General features: G+C 42.8%; 1 protein-coding gene across 5 annotated transcripts in view; it reads right to left on the bottom strand.

Moving 5' to 3' along the window:
- Positions 1 to 12292, bottom strand: part of KCNH7 (potassium voltage-gated channel subfamily H member 7) — a 334323-nt gene that overhangs the window by 59580 nt on the left and 262451 nt on the right. The window lies entirely within an intron of this gene.

The raw sequence follows: 12292 nt of genomic DNA, 5'->3' as shown, positions 1-12292 counted from the left end.
GTACGCTATGGCTACGCTTGGAGTTGATTGAACATTAGGAGATATCTTAAAGGAACAATGAATACATTTATCTTCATATATAGGTGAGTTTTTCCTTTAATAATTAGTAGGAATTCCACCCTAGAACAAAATCAAGAGAATTGCCTTGTACTTTAGGGTTTTATTTTGGACCTCTAGACACCCCAAATACATGGTAGGTTAATTGACTTTTGTTTAAATTAAAGTGTGTATATTGCCAGGTGTTTATTGTTTCAAATAATGGGAGGGATAGAGAGTTGTAACACAAGTGGGGCTATTTTATTGAGTACATATGGACAGGCAGATGAATCAAACGCGGTAGTTGGCAGTTTTGACAAAACAGAAAAAAAACAAAACATTTTTACCATGTTCTTCTATCAGAGTAAAAGAGAAGCATTTATATATGTAAGAGACATTGTTTAAACATCGCTATCTTCTAGTCTCTAATATCTATGTTTTGCCATTGGGAATATTGAAATTAGCATAAATATCTTCTAACAACATAAACTAAGTACTAGATATAAACCTGTATTAGTGGTGCTTTCTGGAATAGATTATTGCAGTTGTTTTAACACATTATGGATTGAAAATGAAGTAGTATGAATTAAATTTTAAGGACTCAGCAGCTGATGACCAGGTTAGTGTTTAGGAGCCATATTACAGTTGACTCTGCCCTAAAAGTTGTGCATGAATACACCCATTGCACGAAGTGGTACATCCCACATGCTCATCTCATAGTTACCTACTCTACCGGAATGTCCGAGAGACTATTGAATTAATGGGAGTCATCTCGGACCCCCGGGAGAGCAGGGCAACCTCTCGGATCCTGACCATTTTAGTAAGTTAAATAGAAAGGCGGGGCTTAGTCATGCGGTTCACACTTAATTGTGCTCCGGGCCCCAGCTCTTATAGGCCAAAAATGGCAATGACAGCTTAGGGAGCGGGGCCAATTACGCGATTCTCAGATCCCTGCCCCCACGCAACCACCTGCCTCCTCGGACCTCCACGAACTGCCAAAGTTGGCAAGTATGACTTATCTTCCTCCGTCCATCACTTCATATTCCAGTACTTTTACCTAGAAAACGTGCATGCCGCTCCCTGAACAGTACTGCCTACTTTGCCTACATGGTAAATACAATCCTGGGTGTCTATAACATATCTGTCCTTGCATTTCCACTGCGTCAGGCACTGTATGAGTTCTCTCCTCTGCGAGGGCATCTACCTGTCAGCACCTCTTTTTAACCCCGTGCGCCCCAATATGTCACTTATTATACTGATGATCCCTTTTTGGTGCTGTGACATTAAAGTGTGAGTTCAGGAGCATGCCCATCTGGCACAGCTCTCTTTAAACTCACTCAGAGTATTGAAAACCAGAGTTCCTATTACACTCCATGCCTGCTGGGTGTTTGAAGCTTTTAATTACATTGTTTGGAGTGCACCATGTGCTTTCCTACAGAAGTGCACCTGGAAGCGGAGAAACGCGTAACATTATAAAAGATCTGAGTTCTCCCTCGCAAATCAGGCATAGAAGGCAAATGCTTTTATTACTGGAAGCCTCTATATCAATAATTATTGCTGTGTTTTATATTTTCCATAATACGATTAATGCGATCTGTTTTGGGACCCCTGTTATTTATCAGATTCAGATGCTCCCCAGGACACTGCTCACTATGGTTTGCCTGGAAGCCCCCATACTATTAGGACCGTCTCTTATGATAGAACACAATTTACTGGCTATAAACCAACCCGGGACTTATATGTCATTTCATTAATCTCAGACATGGCAATAATGTATGGAGAAATTGTGGTGATAAGAGATTTTATATCACCGCTTATTGTGGTGATAGAAAATCAGCCTTATTGTTACAGATTGATAAATAGGCCCGATGTAACTGAACTACACGTAATTAAAAATACACATGTAGGAAGAAGATGGAGTACAATATTTTAAAGCTTCATATCTCAAACATTTGTGGAATATCATCCCATGGTCACTGTATATATCCAGGATGTTTAGTATTCATACAGATTTTGAAAAACGTGATACTACTTTTAAATAATATCTATATACGCATTTATACATTTTATTCTGAAACCTATGTGATACTAGGTTAAATAATATATCTGAATACCTGGAGTGAAAATAAATGTGTATGCATAAATGGGATATTTACCATTGTGTTTAACTCCTCAAGGTGGGCAATCTCTTTATGAACAGGGGTATAATGAAAAATTTTGGGTCCCCATAGAAAATTTTCTTGAGCTGGATGCCTGCTTCCTCTTACCTCTTCCTCCTCCACCACTGTACTGCTCTGCACTTCCTTTTTAGAGAGGAAGTCCCCCTTCCCACTGAGCAGAATTTAACTTTGGCGCCCTAAAATGTTGGCTCACACACAAAGCATTCTGGGGCTTCAAATGCCTTGTGGTGTCAAAGGTCACACACTCTGACCACAGGCACAGTACAGCACTCAGAGGAGATGGCAGTGGGAAGCAAGGCCAAATCAGAATGTGTGGAAGGTACATGGGACTTTTCAGCTGCTACCCTGTACCCCGTTAGTTACACTCATGCACATGTATACATTTTATATAAAGTGCCCTGCTTTGGCAACTTCAAATGTTGGGCAATATGTAACTACGAAATCTGTCCAAAATTCACATAGACTTGATGTCTATTTAGGAAAACAGCTGTATTTTGACGCACATGTGAAAAATTCCTAAGTCGTTGACTTCTGACTATGGAATATGCTTGTTTCTGTTTGTATCACGCCATCCTATAGATTGTAAGCTTGTGAGCACAGTCCCCTCACCTCTTTGGCTATTAATACTCGGGGGAAAATGTATCAAGCTGCAAATTTACAGCAAGTTTGAATAGTGGAGATGTTGCCTATAGCAACCAATCAGATTCTTGCTGTCATTTTGTAGAATGTACTAAGTAAATGATAACTAGAATCTAATTGGTTGCTATAGGTGACATCTCCACTTTTCAAACCCGTGGGAACTCGCAGCTTGATACATTTACCCCCCAATCTTGTTTTATTACTGTGTTTGCTCCCAATTGCAAAAAGCTGTTGAATGTGTTGGTGCTACATAAGTTAATAATAATAATAATAATAGTAATAATAATAATAATAATAATAATAATAATAATAATTACAGTTCAATAAAATAAACTGCATTGGAAAGTTAGGGTAAGAATGGTCATTGTTATCACCTCTATACTTCATACACCTTCATTTTATTTGTCCTTTAGAAAATAAGAACAAATCCTTTGAGATAACATTATGCAGCCAGGCACATCAATTGCTGTATTTAGCTGAAACGGAGCTTTTAAGCATTTCAGTTACTATGTAAACTATACATTTAGTTCCTCATCACTCATCTATTATTATTTTATCACAGACAATGGAAATTGTACATGTTAAGCTTCTCTTGGCATACACAATCTACACATGTAGTTGCCAACAACGGTTACAGTAATCTTTCTAAGTATACTACCTAATTAGACATAATAGGAGATTATATTAGAAGCCAAAATTATACTTCTATTTCTTAACCGCCATAAATAAAGCAAAAATAAATCTCAGTTACATTATATATGATATGCAAATACACACCTGCTGTTAGGTAATACTTATATTCTGTGATTATAATGTCTAGTTATAAACCCTTGACTTAACCATAGTACAAACATAATCTTGATTGGTCTATGCCTACAAACGTAAAGGCTTAAGCTGGGTACACACTACAGGTTTTTTACCTGATTATCGTGCCAATCACACAATAAGTGACCGTTAGGTACGATATAGCATTAGTGTGTACGCTCCAACGGCCATGTTTTATTTTACCAAAGCACATTGTATTGTTTGATTTGAATTTATAACTAAAAATCTCTATTAATGATGGAACGATGTTGGGCAAATCCTACAGTGTGTATGTACTCACGACCAACAGTGTCCATAGATCTCTATGGAGTAAGCAGAATTACAATTGTTTCAGCCGATGGTTATGACAGTGTATAGTGTAAAACGTGTATAGTGTGCACACATGAAGGCTGATCGGGAATTTCAGTCGTTGGTAAAATCGTTAACGATATCGCATCAGGAGAAATTTTCTGTAGTGTGTACCCAGCCTTACTGTAAAGAGCAGAACTTCAACGACACACAATTATTATACTACAGTTTTGAATATAACAGTAGGCATTTACTAATTAGCTAACAGGATTATAAAGAGAATAAATATGCATGCATCTATGCATCTGTTTATAAAACAACAATATCGCTGTTGATCGCTGGCAGCCAAGAGTGTTATAAGTAGCTTTGATTAGGAGAACAATTTTTTGTCCTTAAAACGTCAGATATGCCATGCACAAAAATATTATTCCCAGCCACTACCCAAACTGTACAAATTATAAATAGAGGTTTAATAAAATGGGCAATGAGTACAATGCAGAGGCTCAGTATAATATATACATCTAGGGGTAAATGTGTCAAGCTGCGAGTTTCCAGCGGGTTTCAAAAGTGAAGATGTTGCCTATAGCAACCAATCAGATTCCAGCTGTCATTCTGTAGAATGCATTAAATAAATGATAACTAGAATCTGATTTAGGAAAACAGCTGTATTTTGACGCACATGTGGAAAGTTCCTAAGTCATTGACTTCTGCCTATGGAATATACTTGTTTCTGTTTGTATCACGCCATCCTGTAGATTCTAAGCTTGTGAGCACAGTCCCCTCACTTCTTTGGGTATTAATACTCGGGGGGAAATGTATCAAGCAGTGAGTTTACGGCGGGTTTGAAAAGTAGAGATGTTGCCTATAGCAACCAATCAGATTCTAGTTGTCATTTTGTAGAATGTACTAAGTAAATGATAACTAGAATCTGATTGGTTGCTATAGGCAACATCTCCACTTTTCAAACCCGCCAGAAACTCGCAGCTTGATACAGTTACCATCTATTGTTTATTCTGTAGTGCATTATATGTTCAGTAGGGATTACTAGCTGACCAGGAAATAACTGTGTTATAGAGGCAGAGAGTGAATTAGCTAAAGATTAACATCTACCATCTATATGTGGTGTGGTCAATTAGAGTAAGTGGTGGCATGCTGATTCACATCTCTTGGATTGGGGTTGGTGTGAGGTAGATTGGACCAGACCTTGGTGAATTAAGGTGTGGCCAAATGCCCTTATTTTGAAATCGGGAATACTGGAGTACAAAATGAATAGATTAAATAAAAAAAAATGCCATGAAAAAAACAAATCTATGCAGATGACAGATTGTTGTTAATTGTATATTAGACATCTCGCAACTTCATAACTGCATGGTTTAAAAGAGCTTAGTAATCAGACCTCGAGGGATCTCATTTCTGGCCTGCACTGATACTCTATGATAAAATTAGATTTTGCTAATATAATATATTCATGTCGGTGGAATATTTGTCACATGCAAGTTGCTCTTAAGCATGAGCTGGATAGATGTTATGGAGACATGCACTCAATGACACCAAAAAGCATCCAGTATAAAAAAAAAAGAAAAGAAAAACATAAAAACACCCCATAAAATTAGTAATCATAAATAGTATCATACTTTAAACCTAAAATACAAGTTGCCTTATTTAAGAGTTCCTAATAAAATTCACTATACATATAAATAAGTCCCAATATCTTGACCGAAAATGAGATGTTTGACATTGTATTTAAATTTACATTTTTGCAGTTGTGTATAAGCTATTGTTCTCTGTTACAAGCCATTCTTTGCAGTGGCTAAGGCCTCACACCAACTGCTGTTATTTTGGGCACTGTTCTACCATTCAAGGGCATTGTAGCAGAGTTGTGTTTTTTCATATTTGGCCACTTGGAATGTATGGCAGATTCCTGAACTCAGGGTAGGTCTCCCGGACTGCTGGGACAACAGGCCATACTCCCGCATCCTGCCCTGAAGTGATTTGCTGCGAATTGCATTATTTTGACCCCATCACTGCATCAAAATGACACAAATGCATCATTGCATTGCAGGGCTAAAATTATGCAATTTGCAACGCTCTGCTCCCTTCCACACCAGCATTCCCCTTGCCTCTGGGAAATCACGTGGGAGAAAGGAAACAGTAGGCAGGCATTCATTTTCAGTAGACTCTTGCTCCATTAACTCGCGTTAGCTTATTGGGAAAGCTTATGTGTCTTCCAAAGACATTCCGAAAGTAAGTGAATATACTACTAAACGCATTTGCATTTGACATGCATTTTCCCAGTGTAAATTAAGCACCAGTGGGTATGAGGCCTAAAAGTGACTAACAGCAGTGCCCTTTAATGGGATTACTGACGGTAAGTCTGCTGTGTATGGGAAAAATAACGTCCCCCACAACTTTACCTCAAATATCTTCAGTTCACGTCAAGTACCTGAAACCATTACATAGACATAGAGGTACGCAGGGGGTGTGCCCAGACATGACCTAATATCGGGTCGCGCACCTATCTCCTAATGTTTTTTTATTGTTTATTAAATTGAGCGGTGGAGCAGAGAGCTCTGGAATCACCATTCTGCTGTGACCGCCAACATCGGCTCCTAATTGATGCCCCAGAGTGGTAAATGTCCAGCTCGGCATTCTGAAGCACCACATTTAAACTTTCTGATTGCGCAGGAGCAGGCACAGGGGTACTCAGAAGGGAACTAGTATGATCAGCATAGGCAAGCTGAGGGGGGGGGGTTTCCTAGTGTCTGGAAACCCCCTCCCAGCATCGGGCACTGTATGTTTGAGGTGGCTTGCCCCGTGTATATAATGGGGATAGGAATTGCCTGTGTATATGATGGGGATAGGAAGAGTTGGAGAGCAGCCAAGCACTGTCTAAAATTATAGCCACACCCCCATGCATATTGGTCACGCCCACTGGTGGCGTAGCGTGGAAACCCCTCTCTACAAATCCTGCTTTTGCCCCTGATCAGTTCCCCTCTGGAACAGCACAAAGGTTCAGGCTGGTGAGAGAGTCAAGTGGATGATATCATGAGCATTAGGGGGTAAATGGTAAATGATAATGACAAAAGGGGTTAATGTAGAATGATGATGATAATATGGGTTCAATGATGGAGAATGGGAATTTAATGAGGATGAATGATTAATGATGAATGATGGATGGTTAACGATGGAGCGTGAGGGGTTAATAATTGATAGATGAATGTTAGCCTTGGGCGCAAATCCCAGTGAAAAGTTCTGCTCCCGCTTATGAGAATGTTATTATTAACTCTTTTTTTTTTTTTATATAAGACAGTTTGTATTTTTTTAGGTTTAGTGGCGCTCAAAAAAAAAACCATATATCCCAGAACACAGATATCATACAGCATATGTAATATATATTTTGAGACTTAATCATTTCTATTTTTCTGGGTGCACAACAAAGCATGTGCAATCAGCCTTACTAACAACACAGCTCCCGGAATGACAATTAGTTATTAACAGGGCCTCTGGCATTTGTGTCAGATTTAATAAATGTATATTCAGCAAAAAAAGATTAATTCCAGCCCACACATGACGGCAAAGGCAGTCTTCACGTGGAGGAAAATGTACGTCCAGTTTTCAGTTTTTATTGAATGCCAGAATAAATTATGCCCAGGAAATAATTGAGGACATAAATCACTGTTGAAAATTGGTATACATGTTGTACATGCGTTGTCAGCAGCCATATAAGCAGTACATTATCTACTGTACCCAGACTGCAGCTTCCAGTTGTTTCAGAACTACATCACCCATCATGCTCTCCTACTACTGACACAACTGGAAGGCCCCAGCCTCCTTCCATCCCGCATTTACCGTATTTCCCCATGTATAAGATGCACCTTTTTCCCCACAATTTTGGGTCTAAAACCTGGGTGCGTCCTATACAGGGGTAGCAGGGATGCAGGTGCAGCGTTACAGTAACAGCGGGGGGGCGACGAGGGGGAGGGGGGCAGAGGTACAGCTGTATGCGCGCACCCAGGAGGTGGGTTGCAGAGGTACAGTGGCAGCGGGGATCCAGGAGGAGGGGGGCAGAGGTACAGAGGCAGCGGGGATCCAGGAGGAGGGGGGCAGAGGTACAGTGCCAGCGGGGATCCAGGAGGAGGGGGCAGAGGTACAGTGGCAGCAGGGATCCAGGAGGAGGGGGCAGAGGTACAGTGCCAGCGGGGATCCAGGAGGAGGGGGGGCAGAGGTACAGTGGCAGTGGGGATCAAGGAGGAGGGGGGCAGAGGTACAGTGCCAGCGGGGATCCAGGAGGAGGGGGGGCAGAGGTACAGTGGCAGCGGGGATCCAGGAGGAGGGGGCAGAGGTACAGTGGCAGCGGGGATCCAGGAGGAGGGGGCCAGAGGTACAGAGGCAGCGGGGATCCAGGAGGAGGGGGGCAGAGGTACAGTGCCAGCGGGGATCCAGGAGGAGGGGGCAGAGGTACAGTGGCAGCAGGGATCCAGGAGGAGGGGGCAGAGGTACAGTGCCAGCGGGGATCCAGGAGTAGGGGGGCAGAGGTACAGTGGCAGCAGGGATTCAGGAGGGGGGCAGAGGTACAGTGGCAGCGGGGATCCAGGAGGAGGGGGCAGAGGTATAGTGCCAGCGGGGATCCAGGAGGAGGGGGGCAGAGGTACAGTGCCAGCGGGGATCCAGGAGGAGGGGGGCAGAGGTACAGTGGCAGCGGGGATCCAGGAGGAGGGGGCAGAGGTACAGTGCCAGCGGGGATCCAGGAGGAGGGGGGGCAGATGTACAGTGGCAGTGGGGATCCAGGAGGAGGGGGGCAGAGGTACAGTGGCAGTGGGGATCCAGGAGGAGGGGGCAGAGGTACAGTGGCAGTGGGGATCCAGGAGGAGGGGGGGCAGAGGTACAGTGGCAGCGGGGATCCAGGAGGAGGGGGCAGAGGTACAGTGGCAGTGGGGATCCAGGAGGAGGGGGGCAGAGGTACAGTGGCAGTGGGGATCCAGGAGGAGGGGGGCAGAGGTACAGTGCCAGCGGGGATCCAGGAGGAGGGGGCAGAGGTACAGTGGCAGTGGGGATCGAGGAGGAGGGGGGCAGAGGTACAGTGGCAGTGGAGATCCAGGAGGAGGTGGGCAGAGGTACAGTGGCAGTGGGGATCCAGGAGGAGGGGGTCAGAGGTACAGTGGCAGTGGGGATCCAGGAGGAGGGGGCAGAGGTACAGTGGCAGCGGGGATCCAGGAGGAGGGGGGCAGAGGTACAGTGGCAGTGGGGATCCAGGAGGAGGTGGGCAGAGGTACAGTGGCAGTGGGGATCCTGGAGGAGGGGGGCAGAGGTACAGTGGCAGCGGGGATCCAGGAGGAGGGGAGCAGAGGTACAGTGGCAGCAGGGATCCAGGAGGAGGGGGGCAGGGCAGCGGTACAGTGGTATGCACGCATCCAGGAGAAGGGGGGCAGAGGTATGCCCGCATCCTGGAGGAGGGGGGCAGAGGTACAGTGGCAGCAGGGATCCAGGAGGAGGGGGGCAGAGGTACAGTGGCAGCGGGGATCCAGGAGGAGGGGGGCAGAGGTACAGTGGCAGTGGGGATCCAGGAGGAGGGGGGCAGAGGTACAGTGGCAGTGGGGATCCAGGAGGAGGGGGCAGCGGTACAGCGGTATGCGCGCATCCAGCAGAAGGGGGGCAGAGGTGCAGTGGCAGCGGGGGGGGGGGGGGGGGGAATAAGCGATCGCAGGGATAGTGTACTGTCTCCACTCTCCCTGCCCTTTTTGACAGCTACAGTAATATTTTTTCTCTTAAATTTCGGGGTCCAAAATGAAGGTGTGTCTTATACATGGGAGCGCCTTATACATGGGGAAATACGGTAATCCCAAAATATTTTACTTCCATGTGATGTCAAAGCAAGTCATGCAGAAGGATGAAGTAAAATATCTGACAATGTATGCAACTGACCCCCACAGGAACAAAGACAAATATATCACACACAAAACAGAGTTATAGGAAATACCTCCTGTTCTTACCCGTGGGTGTTGTTAATCCATGGATTAAGGGATGAGGCAAGCACAAAAGAGATAAATATATTATAAGTATGTTAGAAAAAAAGCAACACAAATCACAACAAGCTTTTGACAACTACCTCCATGCATTTAGGTTGATGGGAGCCCAAATCGAGTACTTTTAGATACTACGACTACGACTACTACTAATATTGTGTCAGAATGCATGCAATGTAATGTAAATTTTGCATTTTGCAACATTTGTAGACAAGACAAGTGTAAATTGTTATTCATCTGCATAGATGTGTGGTTAATAAAGTCACTGATTACTGGTTAATGTCAATCTTGTTAGGAATAGGTTGACACTATCCAAAACAGATGTCAAAAACATAGTTTGAATGATTTTAACTTGTGAGTGTTATTGTTAGGCTTGGAGGACTGGTGGGAGGGTTACTTTACTTAAGCTGGTCACGCATGCAGGCATATCGTCAGTGATATTAAGCAATAGGCCTAATATTACAGCCTGGGTGGCTCCAAGACCAATGCAATGCCTGATAATCATCTGATCAAGATTGATAGGATCACTATCGGCAAGTTGAATAATACCCTATGTGTGGGTCATCTTCTGCCCTGCACCAGCAGGACCAAGTGTAAGCCGAACGTGATCCATCCACTCGGCCTGTCTCATCCAGATTGACCACCCATATGTAAAGCCAATTTGGACAATGATCCTGGTTCTTGGCACTCGGGTCAAGCGGCAAAAAGGGCATGGATGAGGCTTTAGTCTTGTTTTGGTAAAATTGAAGAAACACTACTTAGGGCATAAATCAATACAATTTTAACTCTAACAAGAATCCAGCTGCAGATGAACCTTCAATATTTTATTTTTTTTATCAGATATTGTTAATAAAAACCTAGATAATCTAAAATTGTCCATCTTGAGGTCAACATACTCCATATTTCTGAAATCATCGTAATTTTTACGGTTGCATCTCTTACAATTTTGATTTGTTATAGTACATTGCCTATGACATTTAAATAACTATTTTCATACTTGTGCTATTTAAATCACTGCATAAACATAACACATGAATAGGCTTTTGTTTCATGCACATTAAACATTTATAATGGGCTGTGTGGCTGTACATTTCCACACAAGCTGAGCTGATGGTATATACAGGGATACTGGATACCAGACCCACCGTGCATTTTGCAACCGAGACAAGTGTGATATTCACTGATGATAAGACTTTATTGTATAGATGTTGCTTCTCATTCAAAGCCCGAGAGAGATTAAAGTTTTGTCTGGTTAGTCAGAAATATGTTTACTGCACTGTGACAGATTAGCATGAAGTGATGATGTCAGGTGCTTGGCCACACCCATCACTAATCCCATCCCTCGGCACTCCGGCCGAGAGTCATGATTGGCCCATAGGCCTAGTTTTAGCTTTGTAAATATTCATGCAATAAATGAGTGATATCCATTGAGATATGTTAGACTTGAAGTGTCCTTGTTACGTACACACCACGGATGTAGACATTTTGCTGGGTGAATTTTCATGGATATTGGCTCCATCAACAGAATGAAACAAAATGGCTTCATCTACTAAGCATACACGTATGTGCTATTTGATATTAAAGTAAAAATAAAAATGAAAACCATCCTTTCTGGAGCGATATGATTTGCAAGAAGAGACTGAAATCCTCACATTTGGATTTCTCCGACAATAAAGGTAATTTTACAATAGCACAACTAATGTCACGTACATCATCCTATGTGACATGTCACAGCAACTATCCAATCAGGTGATATAATTTAATTAGATGGCCGGTACAAGCTTCCCAATTCTCTAGGCAGCTATAACTAGAGATATTTAATATGACAGTTTTGGATTTCGCAACAGTGGTAGATGGGCATCGTGATTCACGAAAATAGTCCTTGAAATCTAATTTGGTAGAACATGGAGTTATTGTATGCCTGTTTGATGTACATTTTAATGGTTATGAGTCTCCTTAACTGGGGTCTTAAATCAAACAGCATTAGCATTCCATAATTGTGCAGTTCTTTATCACCCTTGTGGCTGGGGAGATTCAAAGCAATAATGTAGTCCTGCTTTGAGGATTACTAGGACGGAGGTTCATTAGGAGGGAATTTCTGATTTCATTGTACTTTGTACTTCTACAGAATGAAATGGTTGAACCCAAATCCTCTTAGAAAATTACCAAAAGTGTGAAACCCCCCTTATTCCCAATCTGCAGCCAAAGAACTTCAACTTTAGCAGGATCCATGTTCGTCAATGGTTGCATTTTACTGGATGAGTAAGATACATATATCACACTGTTTACTACTGAATTCTG

Source organism: Mixophyes fleayi, chromosome 7 (assembly GCF_038048845.1).
Source record: "Mixophyes fleayi isolate aMixFle1 chromosome 7, aMixFle1.hap1, whole genome shotgun sequence".
In the NCBI taxonomy this organism is placed as follows: domain Eukaryota; kingdom Metazoa; phylum Chordata; class Amphibia; order Anura; family Limnodynastidae; genus Mixophyes; species Mixophyes fleayi.
This window is presented reverse-complemented; position numbering and strand designations above follow the sequence as displayed.